Raw genomic sequence first — 17,680 nt, forward strand, 5'->3', positions numbered from 1 at the left:
AATTAATAAAAGCTCATGATTCCACAGGGTTTTCCAAACCCCTCGTTGGAATGTGGCATAGATGCCTTCCGTTCTGCCCACGATGGCCTGGCACTGGGTCCCGCGAGAGGAGGGCAGCGCACATCACCAAGCTCTGCCGGCCCCGCCCCAGGGAGGCCCCCTCAGCCCATAGAGCTCGGGGTCTCACAGGCAGGTCCGGCTTCAATGCCCTTGCCGTCTCTTGACTCCACAGGGCCAGAGTTACGGTAAAATTGCGTCTCCTTCAAATGCGTATGTCCAGGTCCTGTGCCCGGTAACTCGGAATGTAACTGCATTTGGAAGTAGAGCCTTTAAAGAAGGAAGTGAGGTGAAATGAGCTAAGATGCATGATGGTGTCCTTGGAGGAAGAGGCGCTCAGGACACACACACACACACACACACACACACACACACACACACATGGAAGGAAGGAAGGAAGACGACGGGAGGATGCAGAGAAGACGGCCGTCTCCAAGCCCAGGACAGAGGCCCCGGGCGCAGCCAACCCTGCCCACACCTCGATCTCAGGCTTCCGGCCTCCGGCGCGCTGAGCTAGTACATTTCCACTGCCGGAGCCCCCGAGCCGGGGAACATGGTTATGGCGGCGTCAGCGGACAGCAGAACCGGGTCTCAAGATCCTCCCTCCTCGCCCCTGCCTTTGCCCTTCCCTGCTTCCAGCTCCTTCTTCGGACTGAATTTATCAGGGGCAGCCAGACACTTACGAATAATCAAATTAAAATCCTCAAGCCTGGAAAAGCTACACTGGCAAAAGAAAAAAAAAATTGCACCTATTAGATCGGCCCACAGAGAGGATTTGCTGCAGAGCAGGGCAAGGGCAACTTAAGAGGCCGCAGGCACATCTGCACCACTTTCTCTAGGAAATTAGCAGCGGTGTCCAGAGAAGCCTGGGATGAGATCAGAGTCATCCTGTGGGGTGACCCGTGGGCCAGGAGACTTCGGAGTCTATTTGAGGGTTCGATTGTCTTGAGGGACAGGAAACCCACCAGGAGGCGGCTTTGGACGTGGGAATCTGTGGGAAGAGAGAGGAAATACGGGGGGAGCAGATGTGGTCTGACACCAGGCTCATTGGAACTTCTGAAGAGAGAGGGGTTGGGGCAGGGGTCCGTCTCCCTGAGGCACTTGCTTCAGAGCCCAGGTGACACAGTGGCAGGCAGTGTGTGGGGGTATTTTCCCCACCTCTGCTTGGTGGGACTGAAGCAGCATGCTGTCGCCTTGGCAGCGCAAGGGCTTACAGGGGACTCGGTGCGGAATCTGGAAGGACTGTTCGCAGTCCACAGCAGAGGCTGTGAGGGCCACGGTGCTGTCACCGGGCAGGCTGGGGTCCTGCAGGTGTCACACACGAGGTCGTCATGAGCCCGCAGAACCCCAGGTGCTACTGCTGGGACCACATCCACGCACAGGTGTGGGAGAGGCCTGAGGAAATCCAGGCCCCAAGGTCCAGCTCACGCTGAACGTCCATGACTTCAGGAGCTAAGATGCTGCTATGTCATTGTCCCAGTGACATCTTTTGAAAGGCTTGCAGTGCGAACAATATGAAACTATTTATGCTTTGTGTTAAGGAGATGGTGTTCTGATGGCTCAAAAAGGGAGAGGAAACCAGAGAACTCTATCCCACGTGGGAAACGCACTGTTGCTTCTCTTTTGCTCCGATAGGGTCTAGCAAAGGCCCGTGGGTGTGAAGGAGCTTGAGGGGGCCCCCAAATGCGACTGAAGTGCATATGACCATGGATGGGCTTCCACATACGAACCTGAAAATGCAGGTTTTCACTGAGGCCATCCCGTGCCTTTCACAGCTCTACGCACTTTCCCACCCAGTCGAGGGTCTCAAGTCTACTCAGACCCTAGATCCTTCAGTGCCTCTCATGTCACTCAGTGACCTTCACCCTCTGTCCTTCCACAAGTCCTGCTCAGCAGACACCACGCTTAGCCCAACTCAACCCCCAGCCCCTGTGCCCACAGGTGCACTGCAAGGTCTCCCTGAGCCTGCCCGCCTCCTGCCTCCCAGAGGGGGCTCCGCTAGGCATTCTGCATTTTCAACCCCTCCCTCTCCACTGGCTCCTTTGCCACAGCGAACAAACATGCTCAAATCTCTCCTTTTTAAAGAAGATGGGCCACTCTGCATTAGCAACAGCCTGTATCGCTTCTTCCCTTAATAACAAAGCCCTTAAGAAGATCAGTCTATATTTCATCTCTGCATCTTTCTTTGCTTTTTGAGGCTGCGTCCATGACATATGGTAGTTCCCAGGCTAGGGGTCAAATCAGAGCTGTAGCTGCCAGCCTCCTCCGCAGCCACAGCCATGGTAACGCCAGATCCAAGCCATGTCTGCGACGTACCCCACAGCTCATGGCAACGCTGGATCCCTAACCCACTGAGCGAGGCCAGGGATGGAACCTGCACCCTCAAGGATACCAGTCAGGTTGGTAACATGCTGAGCCACAACAGGAACGCCCCACTTCCCCATTTTTGACCATGAATTCTGCTGTCCTGGCCTGTCCCCAGCTCCCCATGGACCCTGCCTTGATCAGACAGAGGTTCTCAATGATAAACTTTCTATTAGAAATCCAGGAGAACGCTTTCTCAGGGCTCATTTTACTTCTTCTTCCTCAAATACTTGGCTCTATTATCCACAGCCCTCCTACCCACACACATTCTTTTTTTTTTAAATGAAATTCTCCCTTTCTTTATATTTTTTTAAAACTTGGCCTCCGTAACACTGCTCTCTCCTACAGTGTCCTTCAGATTGGTGCTTCCAGGCAAACCCTGCCTTAGCTTTCCACATTCAAGTCACGTGTCATAGTCTAATGAATTCTTTCTTGATCCTTCCAGATAAAAATGGCCATTTCCCCCTTCCCATCATTCCCATCACTGGGCCCAGACTTTCTTATAGCCCCTGTAACACAGTACTGACTGTATCTGTAAGCCTTGTAAGAAAAATGACAACAGAATACTTGTACAATCCGGGAGGTCCCCCGTCGTGGCTCAGCAGAAGCGAATCTGACGAGGAACCATGAAGATGCAGGTTCGATCCCTGGCCTTGCTCAGTGGGTTGGGGATCCAGCGCTGCCGTGAGCTGTGGTGTAGGTCACACATGTGGCTCGGATCCAGTATTGCTGTTGCTGTGGGATAGGCTGGTGGCTACAGCTCCGATTTGACCCCAGCCTGGGAACTTCCATACGCCGCGGGTGCGGCCCTAAAAAGACAGAACAAAAACAAAAGTGAACTTGTACAATCTAGATGCTTTCAAACACACAGAAACGAAAACAACTCTGCCCACGCCAAACAAGACATCTCAGGGCTGCTTTCCTCCCCGAGGTTGCTGATTGGCAGCCCCGGGTCTAGAAGACACAGCTTACAAACATGCGTCCTTCATGTTCTCATGGAACGTGAGAACAACCGTTTGGAGCGGGCACGGTGCCATTTAAAAGGTGAAAACGGGGAGCCAAAAGATTCGTTCAGAGTTGCTAACTTTTTTCCTCATGAGCCCTGTGAGCAGAGGACTCTAAAGGAGCAGTTCCTGAAACGTGGGCCATGAAAAAAACAATAGTGCCACGCATATACTAAACCAGCGTAATTGTTTAAAAAGGTGGTTGCGGAGTTCCCTGGCCCCTTGGCAGGTTAAGGATCTGGTGGTGGGTGTTATCACTGCTGTGGTGCAGGTTTGACCCCTGGCCCAGGGACTCAGACCTGCCACAGGCGTGGCCAGAAAATTTTAAAAAGATGGTTATGATCAAATATTTTCAAACACATGGGGGAAACAGAATAGCAGAGGTGTCCACTTCTGCTGTGAGTCACGTGCCTCCTGACTGTCCCCACGCCACTACGACCTGAGATGTGGGGTTTGGAACGGAAAGATTTACAGTTAAGTTCAGAATCAGTTTAAAGATGATTTCAATTCTAGATTTAGTTCTTTGGGACAAACTTGTTCAAGAAAATGTGCTGGTATGGTTCCAGTTTGAACTGGTTCCCTGAATGTGTATGTTTGTGTTTTGTGTGTGTGTGTGTATGTAGTTTGCTTATTTTTGTTCGTTTGCTTGCTTTTTAGGGCCGCACCTGCAATACATGGAAATTCCCAGACTAGGGGGTCGAATTGCAGCTGTAGCTGCTGGCCAGCTGTAGCTGTAGCTGCTATCCCCCCAAGGCAGATCCGCAACCCACTGAGCAGGGCCAGGGATTGAACCTGTATCCTTATGAACACTAGTCGGATCTGTTTCTGCTAAGCCACAATGGGAACTCTGGTAGTTTGCTTATTGACAGGAAAAAAAGATACTGTACACTTCCATCAAAAATAATGGCTAACAGGGATAATAAATTGGGCATATGAAATCCCTATATTTTCATCTTTGGCAGTCTAGTTTCTCTCTGCTCCCTCATCAAGAGCACAGTCAGGCAGGCCTGCTCCAGTTTCTCCTACAGCTTAGAGAAGCTATTCCTGCCCGCGACTGCCAGGCCCACGACTGCCCGGCCAGGAGGTTTACTGCCCAAGGGAGGAAGGCCGATGCGGCAGAAAAGGAGCTCCAGACAGAAGCGGAAGCCCTGTCCGAGGCCCTTGCCCAGTGCAGGAAGGGGAGAGGCAGAGGCCCTGGAGCAAACCACAAGGGTCGTGGTTTGCCAGGGACTGTCTTGCGGAAGGAGCTGCGGAACCAGGGTGAAAAGGGAGGCGTGGTGCTGTTAGGGCGATAGCCTGGGGAAGCGACCAGAGCCTCGCTTGGTGCTCACAGGTCCTGCGAGGATCCAGAACAAGAAAAGCAGCCAAGGCAGCTGCTCAACCATCTGCTGGGAAGGTGGCTGTCACCACTGCGAGGTGACTGGTAACCCCTAGAGCTACAAGGAAGAACTTCCAGGTCAGACATTGACCAGGAAGGACAAGCTACCCCCAGAGGAGGGGTCTGCAGGGCTGGCAGGAGCTGAATGGACTCCGCAAGTCACGGGGAACCACGGACCCTGCCTGAACCGCGAGAAGAGACCACAGAAATCACGTACAGAGTCTCTGTCGGCCGGGACCGGATCCGGCCAGCACCCCATCCCTATCTGGGTCATCAGAGAGACCTGGAGGGTGTCAAGGACACCATGCAGACCCAGGAGGCTTCACCTTCACCACCAAGGTCACGCAGGCCCCTGGTCCTAAACACCACCCACCAGGGAAAGGAGAGGAGAAGTGGGGACGGCCCAGATGATGTATGAGTTACTGCTGAGGCAGGAAATAAGACAGGTCCCAGGCCGTGCACCTGTCACCTCTTCCCTGTGAGCAGATGCTTCAAGAGAAAGACTCTAGCAGGAGCAAGAAGGAGCGTCCTGCGTGGACAAAAGATAGCGGCCACCCGGTTCTCATTCCTGAGGTCAAGGAGACCTCGGGAACCACACACTCGCAGGAGGTTCCTCGGGGGCCAGAGAAGGGAGGGGGCACCAGACCCCAGTACATCTCGTCCACCTCCCAGGAACCCTGGGGGTGGAGTCCATCGTGGCTGAAAGAGGGGCGCACACGCAGGGGAGGGCCCTGCGACAGGCCAAAGGATGGGGGGGGGGGGGCTCAAGGCCAGACGAAGCAAGATGATTGGCCAGGGGGAGCCCGGAAGGACCGCCCCCACACAAGTGATGGACGTGACCTCCAGAGCAGGTGCGACCTCTTTCCGCTCTTGCTCTTTCTCCCTCTGTCTCTCTGCACACCCCCCGCAGAGCCTGCCTGTGCCTCGCCACCCCTACCTTCTCTCTCTTCTCTCTTGCACTTATCTGCTCACTACCCTCAGGATCTTTGCCGAATTCTTTCTCTAGAGGACAAGTTTTGGGGACCTACAGATGGCCTCCAAATTTAGAGGCTTAAAAAGGGATTAACTTTTATTATTTTAAGGCTTAAAAACCAGCGATGTTTTCTTATCTCTCACTGTCTCTGTGAGTCAGAAACTGGAGGGGTCTGGCTGGGTGGTTCGGCCTGTGCTCTCCCACGTGGCTGCAGTCAAGAAGTTGGCCAGAGCGACAGCTATCTGGGGGCTTGACTGGGGTCGGAGGATCCACGTGCAAGACGGCTTGTCTGGAAAGCTGGTGCTGATTGTGGACAGGAAGCCATGGTTTCTTGAGCTGCTTGGGTATCTTCGTGACATGGCAGCGGGCTGCCCTCTGGAGTTGAGTGGCCCAAAACGGAAAAGAGGCGGCAGCTGTGTTTTAAGTGGCTTTGCTTCAGAAGTCACACTCCAGGACTTCTGCCATATTCTCTTGGTCCCAGAGAACAATGCTGGTGCAGTGGGAAGGGGGCTATACCAGGGGGTGACCTCCAGGAAGTGGGGAATCTCTGGGGGCCATCTTGAAGGCTGGCTGCCTTAATACAGACTTTATTTTTTATTTTTATATATACATTTTTTGCTACAACCGAGCCATGTGCAAGTTCTCAGGCCAGGGATAGAACCCACATCTGTACCACAGCTGTGGCAATACTGGATCCTTAACCTGTTGGGCCCTAAGGGACTTCCTAGGAGTCTTGTTGTTGTGGTGGGTTGTTTTTTTGTTTGTTTGTTTTTTGTTTTTATCTTTTTAGGGCCAAACCCATGGCATATGGAGGTTTCCAGGCTAGGGGTCAAATCAGAGCTTTAGTTGCCAGCCTACACCACAGTCACAGGAACGCAGAATCTGAGCCATGTCTGTGAACTACACCACAGTTCACGGCAACGCTGGATCCCTAACCCACTAAGCAAGGCCAGGGATCGAACCTGCGTCCTCATGAATACTAGTCAATTCATTACTGCTCAGGCACGACGGGAACTCCCTTTATTTTTCGTAATTTTTAAAAAATTCATTTCAAGGACCCGCAATGAGTTCAGAATCATAACTATTCAGTATGGATTTTGTGGGAGGGAAGCATGACTAACAAAGTCGTGCCTTGTGTCTTGTGGTTAGGAATCTCTGGGACAAGGATAATATACGTAAATAAAACAAGTGCACTGAACATTGACACAAACTTGGAACAGAGCCTCATCGGAGTAAACATATGCTTTCAAAACAACGCATCACAGAAACACAGTTTGTCAATAATCCATCACGACTGCAACTGAGCCTCTAGCGTACCCGGTATATCAAAGGCCATTCTGGCGCTTCTTCCCGGCATGCTCCACTTCAGGCAACACTGACCTGTGGCATCATTCTTGGAAATAAAAACCAGGCCGTCTCTTCTTTTTGGACCTGTACCCAGAAAAGGAGTCACCCTACCCAAAAACATCTGGAGATTTTGAAACCACCAAACACTGCAGATCATAACACACGGAAGAGGCTGTCTTCTGAGAATTTTTAGAGATACTGTTATCTGGCTGTTGATTATTCTCAGGAAATCTTAATTCTCAATGTAACTTTCCAGGGCCACGCTAGAGTTTACTCTTATGTGTCCCACCTATAATTGTCAATTTGTATATAAACAATGCAAATACATTTCTACTTTAAGATTAGAAAGATGACATGAAAAAAAAATCCATGTATTCAACCCAAATAAAGTCATAGCTAAATTTAATTTATCTATTTATCAGTTTTTAATTTGTACCTTATTTCCTTGAAGGAAGTCTAAGGAGCCATTCAAATACCCACTACAGGAGTTCCCGTCGTGGCGCAGTGGTTAGCGAATCCGACTAGGAACCATGAGGTTGCGGGTTCGGTCCCTGCCCTTGCTCAGTGGGTTAACCGTGAGCTGTGGTGTAGGTTGCAGACGCGGCTCGGATCCCGCGTTGCTGTGGCTCTGGCGTAGGCCGGTGGCTACAGCTCCGATTCAACCCCTAGCCTGGGAATCTCCATATGCCGCGGGAGCGGCCCAAGAAATAGCAACAACAACAACAAAAAGACAAAAAAAAACAAAAACAAATACCCACTACAAGGTGCTTACTGTGTGGCCACTGTTTTGTTTTATGTATGTCTCCCCTTATTTTCAAGGGAACTCCCTTATTTTCAAGTTACTGAAAAACCACCCCAAATTGATTGATTTAACCAGAAGAAACCAGAAAGTTCCTGGATGGGTCTGAAGTTCCTATGAAGTGACTATTGCACCTTAAACTAGAGAACTTTCTCTTTTTCCTGGTCTATCCATAATGATGGGGCTTGAGAAGCAAAGTTGATATTATTTGGAAAATTAAAAACAAAAAACAAAAAACACAACTTTATGTGTGCCCAGTGCTGAGCTGTGACTAGTAAGTAAATGTCCTTAGGTGTTTACTCAGGGTCAGTCCCACATCTGACAGATCATTTTTTTTTTTTTTCTAGTTTGGAGTTTCTTTTCATTCATATTTCTCATGCTTAGTTCCTGATTAGTCTTCTTCAAAACATATAAAGTATTTGCTCTTTCCCTTAAGGAATTTATAAGGATGGATAAGAAGAGAAAAAAGTGAAAAGACACGCCCCAGAGCAGCACACTTACTGGCAGAGATGACAAGTGTCAGGGGACAGCCTGCTGGAGCTGATCTTCAAGTTCAGGCACCGGGAGGAACCCCAAGTTCCTGGCACTTCCTAACCAGCAGGCAGCACAGACCCATGACCCCGGGAGCCTGCTCCTGAGACGGCCCGCCACGAAAGGGGAGAAAAAGCTACTCCAGAGAGGGACCTCAGGCCACAGCCCACCCCAGTGGCTTCCGGAGAATGGAAAATTCTCCGCGGAACATGGGGGCTTGAGAGCATGTTTTCCTGCAACTCGATTCTAATAACACACCAGAGCTCAGCTTTCCAGGATAATTGAAACCTTTGGTATTAATTGAAGGAGGGGATGGGGCCCAGGAGGCAGGGGCGCAGGAACCCTTTTCCTGCCATTGCTGGAAAAGTTCATGCTGTGGTTTTGGACAAACAAATAGTCCAGTGTTTGGCCTTGGACCTGAAGTGGGGGAGGGGAGGGGAGCACCAAGTGGGGAGGGGGAGTGCTCTGATCAGCCCACCTCCGGGGCTGGCAGGGGACAGAGGGCTCCAGGGAAGGAATTCCTAAATACCTGTCATTTTAAAACGTGTGGCTTTGCATCCAGACACCCGAGGCCCCAGCCTCAACGCGTGCTGTGAATTCGTCAGTCGGCCTATTTCATGTCTTTCCACGCAACTAGCCCATCCACTTAGATACTCAGTAAACAGTGTTTAGAGATGATGAAAAGAAATTATGCAGGGTTTTTTTTATATATATATATTATCATTGCTACACTATAGGGAGAGCAGAACGGTCCAGCAGACAGAAGTGAGAACTGAAAATAAAATTTCTCATTTAGCATTCATTTGCCTTCTAGCTGTATCTTCTTAATAAGCACAGTGTCGCTGTGTTACGGTGTCGCTGCGTTACGGTGTCGCTGCGCTACGGTGACGTTAATTCTCCCTCCCCTCCTTCCTTCCTCCCAATAAACCCCATAGGCCTAAGGGCTTCGGATTCAGAGAAACTTCCAGAAGAATACCCAGGGGCAGAGTAGAAGATCCAGGGTGCCTTAGCCTAGAGGTGACCTCCCACGCGGCTGGGGCGGGGGCGGGGGGGGCCTGATTTTTCGACACAGCGTTTGGAAGCCCTTCCCCTCGTGTCGGCCAAGTGGACAGCTCTAAGCTTTTGGCATCAGTCCTCAACAGGTTGCTCCTTAGATGTCTCCTCTGTAAAGTGGACATAAAATGTGACCTACGTCTGGGGGAAAATTGTAATGGAAGGATACCTAAAGTACCCGGCACAGCGCCTGGAGTGAAAAATGTACCTTCTCTCCCTTGCCTCATCTGGAATACAGGGGAAATCCTTACAAAGTTAGGACAATTCAAGGAAAAGTGGAAAAAAGCAACCGAGTATTGTATCTACTCTATGGAAGATGATAACAGGCTGAAATTGAGAAATAATAACAGGATATGGGTATAATTATGGTTATTATTGTTGGGCTCCACCTTTGCAATTTCAGAAAGGAGTCTGCACTCTTTTGCTCTTTTTTTTCTACCCTCTGCCCTCCCTAACCTTTGCCCTCACCTCCATTCCTTTTTTTGTGAATTTTCTGGGGTCTCGGAGAACTTGAGTTGTGGACTTCCTTGCCCCCAGGGGAGTGAATAAATTCACCTGTGTTTCAGGGGGTGCATTTAAAGATAACGGGGCAGCCAAAGTTTTGCTTAGCAAGTCAAGGCTTAGCCCGGGGACTTCATCTTCCACGTTGAACAGGCAGGCAGGACTCGCCCTAAAGAGGGGCGTTCAGAGGCTGGGAAGATAATGGACGGAGAGCAGGCTGGGGGAGGCAAAGTCACCAAAGGTGGCAGACAAGGCTGTGCTCGGAGACACCTGGAAGGGGGCAGGTCTTGCTCCAGCTCCAGCAGGGTGGCTCCCGGAGAGAGCCCACCTTCATGCTTCATGGCCCGGAGGCCTCAGTGGAGGTCTCTGTGGCACTGGGCATTGCCCAATGAACACGAAGCAGCCATAGTGCACAGTGGACGAACGGCCGTGCAGACAGTGACACTCACCGACGAAGGCAAGACTCCTTGTTCCCTGCCTTTCCTTGGGGGCCATTCCCACCCTTATCCTAGACCCGGGAGACCACAGGAACAAATAATCCCACAGTCTGAAAATTTCCTTAAGAAAACAAGTCTTTCATGCCAAGAGCTTTGCTATTTGTGGTGGGGACAGAGGGGTGGTGGTGGCAGCATGATCCTCTGCCACTATCACTTCGTCAGAGAGACAACAATCTCCCTGATGCATCATGGTGTGGGACCCACTCCCAAGGTGGCAGAGGTAAATAAGACACAGACAGAGCATGTTTCCTGGGGTCTCACTTCCTATCACTCTCTTGGTGGTTAGTGCTAAATTTTAGCTTGACTGGACCCCTAAGTGCTCAGATATTTGGCCAGACATTTTTCTAGGTGTTTCTATGAGAGTGTTTTGGGGATGCGATCAGCTTTTGAACTGACAGACTGGGGAAAGCAGATGGCCCTCCTGGAGTGGGTGGGCCTCATCCAATCAGTTGAAGGCCTGAAGAGAGCAAAAAGTGGACCCTCCTCTGAGTAAGCGAGAAGTCTTTCCTGTCTGACTGCCTTCAAACTGGGCCAGTGGCTTTGTTCAACGTTCAGACTCAAACTGACACACGGCCTCTTCCTGGGTCTTGAGTCTGCTGGCCTTCAGAATGGAACCATGGTGTGTTCTCTTGGCTCAGGGTGTCGGACTAAGACTGGAATGCTACCATCAGCTCGCCCAGATGCAGCTTGCCAACGCACCCTGCAGATCCTGGGATTGGCCTGCCTCTACTATCACACGAGCCATTTTTCAAATAATAAATCTATTCTCTATAGAGATGTGTATATTCATCTACAGATATAGATACAGACGCAGATACAGGTGCATCCTGCTGATTCTGGTTCTCTGAAGGACCCTGAGCAACACGTCTCCTCTCACCCTCTTCCCAAAGCCCAGCTCCCTCTTGGCCAAACGTTCTCCTTCCTACCACGGGGCTGTGTGTTTCCATAATGCAACACTGGAAGACCCTTCAGAAAAATAGCCTGAACCTTAGATCAACTGCCAGCTGCAGGCCTGGGGGTTTTGTGCCAAATCCTGAAAGGAAGATAAATGAGAGCAAGAGGGGGGAGGAAGATAGTCTGTGAGGCCTTGGGTGACAGCTGAAGGCACTCCGGAGTGGGGTGTCTTTTGTCCAGAAACTCGTGGTCTCTGTTTGTCTTTGCACTTAAGGGCTGCTTCTGTGCATATTGGCTATGTTCTCAAAACTCAGAGGGGAGAGGCATTCTGAGGAACACAAAACCCATCTCCGAGCTGGACAGCTTATCCAGCGAGCAAGACGACATTCCCATCACTCCGCACTGAACAGAGTGCCTGGAGCAGAAAAGGGTCCTGATTTCCAGAGAGAGGCGCAGCCGCCTTGGAGCGCGTGGCGCGGGGAAGCATTTAGAGTCTACTTTGAAGCCTCGGTGGCTCTGTTATTAGGTTTGTCTCGAGCTTGTTGAAAAGTATTTATCAGAGGCTTTCTTGATCCTTCTTCTGTCTGATATGCCATAACTTTTATGACACAGAAATAACCAAAATGAAGACGCCGAGACAACTCGGAGATGATGTGCCAGTTTCTCCCAAGACGGCCGGCCATTCACCCGAAGAGCCCGCGGGATGATTTACAGAAGCGCGGCTCGTCTGCAGGAGTGAAATAGGGCCGCGCTCCGCAGCAGAGTCATAATGAGCAGAATAAATCCCATCGTTATGCAGATGTTCCACGAGGGCTGTCGGCGTGTCGGCGGAAATTTACTATCTCTGAGGCTGGAGACAAACAATTCCACGAGATGAAAAACCACACGGGAGGAGAAACTGGAGCCCGGCCCTCCGTCTTCTCTCGGGAGTTTGACTCCGCGTGGGAGCCCGAGCCCTTCGACACCATTGGTACCCAGGGAGCCCTTCTCCTCCTGCAACCGAAGACAGGGAAACGTCTCTCTCATCCTTATATTTTGACCTAGAAACCTACATGGAACCCTGAAGACTCCCCATTTGGGTTTTTGCTGTTGTTGTTTTCTTTTGCTTCTTAGCACTGCACCTGAGGCATACGGAGCTTCCCAGGCTAGGGATGGAATTGGAGCTGTAGCCCAGGCCTACACCACAACCACACCAACACCAGATCCGAGCCGCAACTTGGACCTACACCACAGCTCACGGGCAGCGCTGGCTCCCTCACCCACTGCGTGGGGCCAGGGATTGGACCCGCATCCTCATGGATACTAGCCGGATCTGTTTCCGCTCTGCCACAATGGGAACTCCCTAATTTTTGTGGAGTGACAGGTTCTCTCCAGTTACAAGAGAAGCTGAAATAAAAGACTGGTTGCTTTGTAGAAGCCAGAGATGATTTCCATTCCCTTCAGCCTTAGACTCCTTGCCTCTCCTTTTAAAGAGATCCAGAATTGATTCTCCCCAGCGTCTACCAGTCCTATATGGCCATCCACACTTTGGCCAGTTGCAGCAAACGCTGCCAAAAGTCTCAGATTCCTAACGGCATCCCCAAGGAGCCATCCTCCCCATTGCTGTGTCTGGTTTTGTGAAAATTTAGAAACTGCTGTGGTTCCTTAGACGGTGCCAAGGAGTTATATATTCAGGTCTCCAAGCCTCTGACAATTATTGTCTTGGCGGTGATCTGCACTGTACTTGGTCCCAGCGGTAATTTCACCATAAACCATGTCTCTCTCCTTTTATCGTATTGCATTTGGAGGGAGGGGCCCCGCATCAGGAACTACTTTCTCATTAGATGGCTTCGTTATACGCACTGGCTTGCTTTGCTCTAGAAACCTTTGGCAGATCAAAGGTGGTTGTGCTATGGCTATTCAGCTGGGTGGATTTCCCCCTGGCAAGTCCATCAGCCAAGTTCCCCGCCATCTGGAATGCACCTGACTCGTCTCCCAAATTGTATGTATTGGCACCTTTTCTTGGCCTCTTCTTCTTTTTTAAAATAATCTCCACTGAAAAGCAGAAGTGAACATTAATTTCTCTGGGAAACGTTCCAGAGAAAGTAAAGGAGAAGATAGCCTGCTTTTCCCTTTCTGGAGTTTCAGAAGATCACACCAAGAAGTAAGTAGTGATGGCGAACCGTTCTTTGCTCAGAAACACGTAGTTTATGCCGCAACCCTCACTGTCAGACTGTCCAGCTTGGCAATGTAAGCTAAGGGGGTAGGAAAACACTTCCCAAAACAAAGAGGGAGTTCCCGTCATGGCTCCGTGGCTAACACATCCGACTAGAAACCATGAGGTTGCGGGTTCTATCCCTGGCCTTGCTCAGGGGGTTGAGGATCCGGCGTTGCCGTGAGTTGTGGTGTGGGTCGCAGATGTGGCTCAGATCCCGCGTTGCTGTGGCTCTGGAGAAGGCCGGTGGCTACAACTCCGATTAGACCCCTGGCCTGGGAATGTCCCTATGCCACAGGAGCAGCCCTAGAAAAGTCAGAAAGACAAAAACAAAGAGAAGCAGCTGGGCAGGGAGGCTACAGGGCGCCTAGGCTAGTGACCCTCTTTTTAAGAAGCCGAGTAACTCCAACCTGGCAGCTTTATTTAACTTGGGACTCTCCACAGTTTCTGCATAAATTTACTATAAAATCATAAAGCAAAACATAAAAGGAGGATGGCAACAGTAAAGCAGCTCTGCCACAGACTCGACAACAACGATTAGATATTCTATCTAGGGCACGCTTAACTCTCTAATTGCTAATTGTAATTTAAATGAAAACATGTGCTTCTTGTTCAATTCATCAACTCCATTTTTAAGTGCTTCGGAGGAGGAGGAGGAGGAGGAGGAGAGCTGTGATTAAGGCTGACTTGGCACCTCGGGGTTTTGACGGCCCCGGGGCTCAGGTAGTTACTGGGACACCACCTGAGGTTCTTACTGGGCGGGTCCTTCTCCAACCCAGATGAGTCAGCGGGAGAGAGAGGGGGCATCTGGAAGATACCACTGGGTCAGTCTTTTGCACATCGCCTGCTGCTGCCTTCCGTGAGTCCAGCTATTAAAGCCCTTGAGACGCTCACCCAGATCCAGCCCTATGTGGAATCCAGCTTTTTGCCTGCTAAAGAACTCGGTGGACTCAGCAAATTCTGAGTCACTGGAGCAACCTCCCCGAAAAAGAGCTGGTTCCTCGGTCACCTCCTGTCCCCACGGATGCCATCCAGCCCCCATCAGTACAAGAAAGACAGTCAATAAAGTGATGCTTGTGACGGCCACGTGTGACAGATCCATGCCAGGACTTCGCCCAATGCTCTGGTGCCAAGGGGTTGCTCGACAAACCTCATTCTCACCCTCTTATCTGATAAGCACACGTCTGAGATGAAGGAGGAAAAGGAAAAGGGAAAAGCGCCTCCATTCAGCTGTGTTGAGGGGAAAGCCCATCTTAAATCATCCAAGTCTGGAACCGAGAATAGTTTTCAAGTGCACTATTGTTATGTTCAATTAGAGACAGCAATTAGAAATGGCTAAGGAAATTACATTTTGTTTATTTTCCACGGAGCCAACAAGAACAATGTGTAAATAGCTCATCAATATCCTTGTGGAAAAACATTTGTAGAGCATTTGGGAGTCTGTATTTGTCGAGGTTCTCCAGGGAAATAAAACCAATGGGAGAGATACATTTCTCCTTAAATTAAAAAAATGTTCTTTTAAGGAACTGGCTCAGGTGACACGGAAGCTAAGGCCCACGCAGTGAGGTTGGCGAGCTGAGACCAAGGACGGCTGAGGGTGGACGTGCCAGTCTGAGCTGGCGTCTGAAGGCAGGAGAGCCATAGGCCAGCTCCGAGACTGTCCGGCGGAGGCAGAGAAAGCCCTTCCTCAGCTTTTTTGTCCCGAGCAGCCCTGCAAGGGACTGCATGGGGCCCACTCATATGAGGGAGGGCAGCCTGCTGATTCAGATGGGAATCTCATCCAGAAACAGCCTCACGGATGCCCACCGAATAATGGGTTTTTTTTTGGCTGAGCTTGAGGCATGTGGAAGTTCCCAGGCCAGGGATCCAACGTGCGCCATAGCAGCAACCCAAGCTTCTGCAGTGACAGCGCTGGATCCTTAACCTGTGCACTTGAAGAGAACTTCACACAGAATAATGTTTGACCAAATATCGGGGGACCCCGTGGCCCAGTCCAGGTGACACACAAAATTCACTGTCACAGGGTTCAAGGGTATCCTAGGAGATACTTAACGCACCGCCTCTGGGGCACGACATGCCAAGTACATGGATTTGGAGCTGGGGGTCTCCACGCTGGATTCTGCTTCCCCTGCCTGCAAGGTCTGGGTCCCTGGAGAGTCTCGTGACCTAAGACTCGGTTATGTCACGGCCACTGGCCGTGACAATAACTATCTGCTCCCTGTGTTTGTCATGTGTGTGGTTCTAGGTGCAGCCAGGGTGCCCTGGTCCATGGAAGGGTCCAGGGCAGGAGTCCTGGCCCCACCCGTGTGGCCCTCGGGAATTCGGGTCTGTTCTCTGCTCCTGCTCCAATTCAGGAGCATTGGTGGCAAAGGACTAGTGACCTGGAGGCCTGGTCCACTCGGCTGGCCCTCCATTCCAGCTGCTCTCATTCTCACAGTCGCTTGTTCTTGGTCACCCGGCACGTTGCTCGCTGACCCTGGGGGACCTGGTGAGGACTGCCCGGCAAACTCGGCGACTCGGGACACCGCACATCCTCCTCTCTCCCAGGCTCCTCCTGGGCTCTGGAAGAGCCTCCCTCGCATCTGTTATGACTGCACAGGGTTAGGGCTGAAGAGCGTGTCTTCCAAATGGGTGTGCCGAGGTCCTAACTCCCAGTACCCCAGCATGCGGCTGTTGTTTGAAGATCGGGTCTGTTCAAAGACGACTACGTTAAAAGGAGGCTGATGTCCTTCTAAGAAGAGGAGGTGTGGCCCCACAGACAGTCATTTCCAGGCCCAGGAGAGGGACTCAGGGGAAACCAACCCTGCCTACACCTCGCTCTTGGACTTCCAGCCTCCCCAGCTGTGAGAAAATAAATAAGTTCTGTTTAAGCCGCTCGGGGGTACTTTGTTATGACAGCCCTAGAGAACCAGTACAGGATCCTTAAACCTCAAAAGACCAGTTTACATCCTCCATCCTAGACAGTAACAGCGGTGGGTGCCCCACAGGCAGCTCTGTTCGCTGCTGTAGTGACAACTTCCTTCTGAACAGCGGTGATGGCGACGTCCTGATGCCACGCTAACCTGAAGGAGGCGCTACAAGCTAACCCTCCCCTGCAAAGCACGGAGTGCACTGCCTGGCAGAGGAGTCAGTCCACACACGTCCACTTTCTGCTCTGGGTTTACTCCCTGACTTAACTTCTCTTCCTTTCGGCAGCTACGCAGCCCCACGCTATTCTCCCAGGCCTGATGGGACAGGATTAATGATAGCAGTTCTGGTGACAAAATCCCAGAGGGGCCTGTCAGGAATTCTCATAGCTATGTCCCGACTAATGGTTAAATTTTCTTGTGAAGCAGAACTTGGCCAAGCTGATGACAAACACAGGTGTCATTTCTATTGATACACTTTTGGATAAGTAGAGTTTCAGACGGTGAGTTACTTCCCGAGGGCTTCCATAACACAGTGCCACAAATTTGGTGGCGTGAACAACAGAAATATATACTGTCTCACGGTTCTGGAGAGCAAGCTGATCGAGGTGGCGGCGGGAAGATTGGAGGAAGGGCTCCTGGCATCAATGACTCACGCCACTGCCCCGCCCTTGCAGGACAAAAGGAGTTTCCTCCTCGGAGAGACTCAAGCAAAGGAGCCTTGGGCTTGGGGAACAGCAGACCCAGAGCAAGGCAGGGGGAGAAGCCGTACAGAAACAGCAGAGGGTCCCAAGCACTTGCAGAAGCAAGTTCCCTACAGAGCATCAGGAATGGAGACCATTAACAGCCTTCTCAACAGCAACGCTGGAAGCTGGGAGACGGGGAGCAATCAGTGCCTTTGAAATTCTGGGAGGACATTTTTCCAACCGAACAGTCTGTCCCAGCCAAAGGATCAGGCCAGTGTGAGGGTTAAATGAGGACAGTTCAACTATGCCTTGCCTGAAACCTCTCCTTCAATGCCTTGATGCACGTGCTCCACCAAAAGAAAAGAATAAACTTAAAAAGGAAGGAGCATTGCCGTGGGAGAACTTGGGCTTTTTCCTTTTCTGTTAACGCCCTGAGCAGGCTCTGACTGAGCATCAGACAAACCTCCAAACATGCACGCTTCCCAACCAGAGTGAG

This window comes from Phacochoerus africanus, chromosome 9 (assembly GCF_016906955.1).
Source record: "Phacochoerus africanus isolate WHEZ1 chromosome 9, ROS_Pafr_v1, whole genome shotgun sequence".
NCBI classification, from domain to species: Eukaryota; Metazoa; Chordata; class Mammalia; order Artiodactyla; family Suidae; genus Phacochoerus; species Phacochoerus africanus.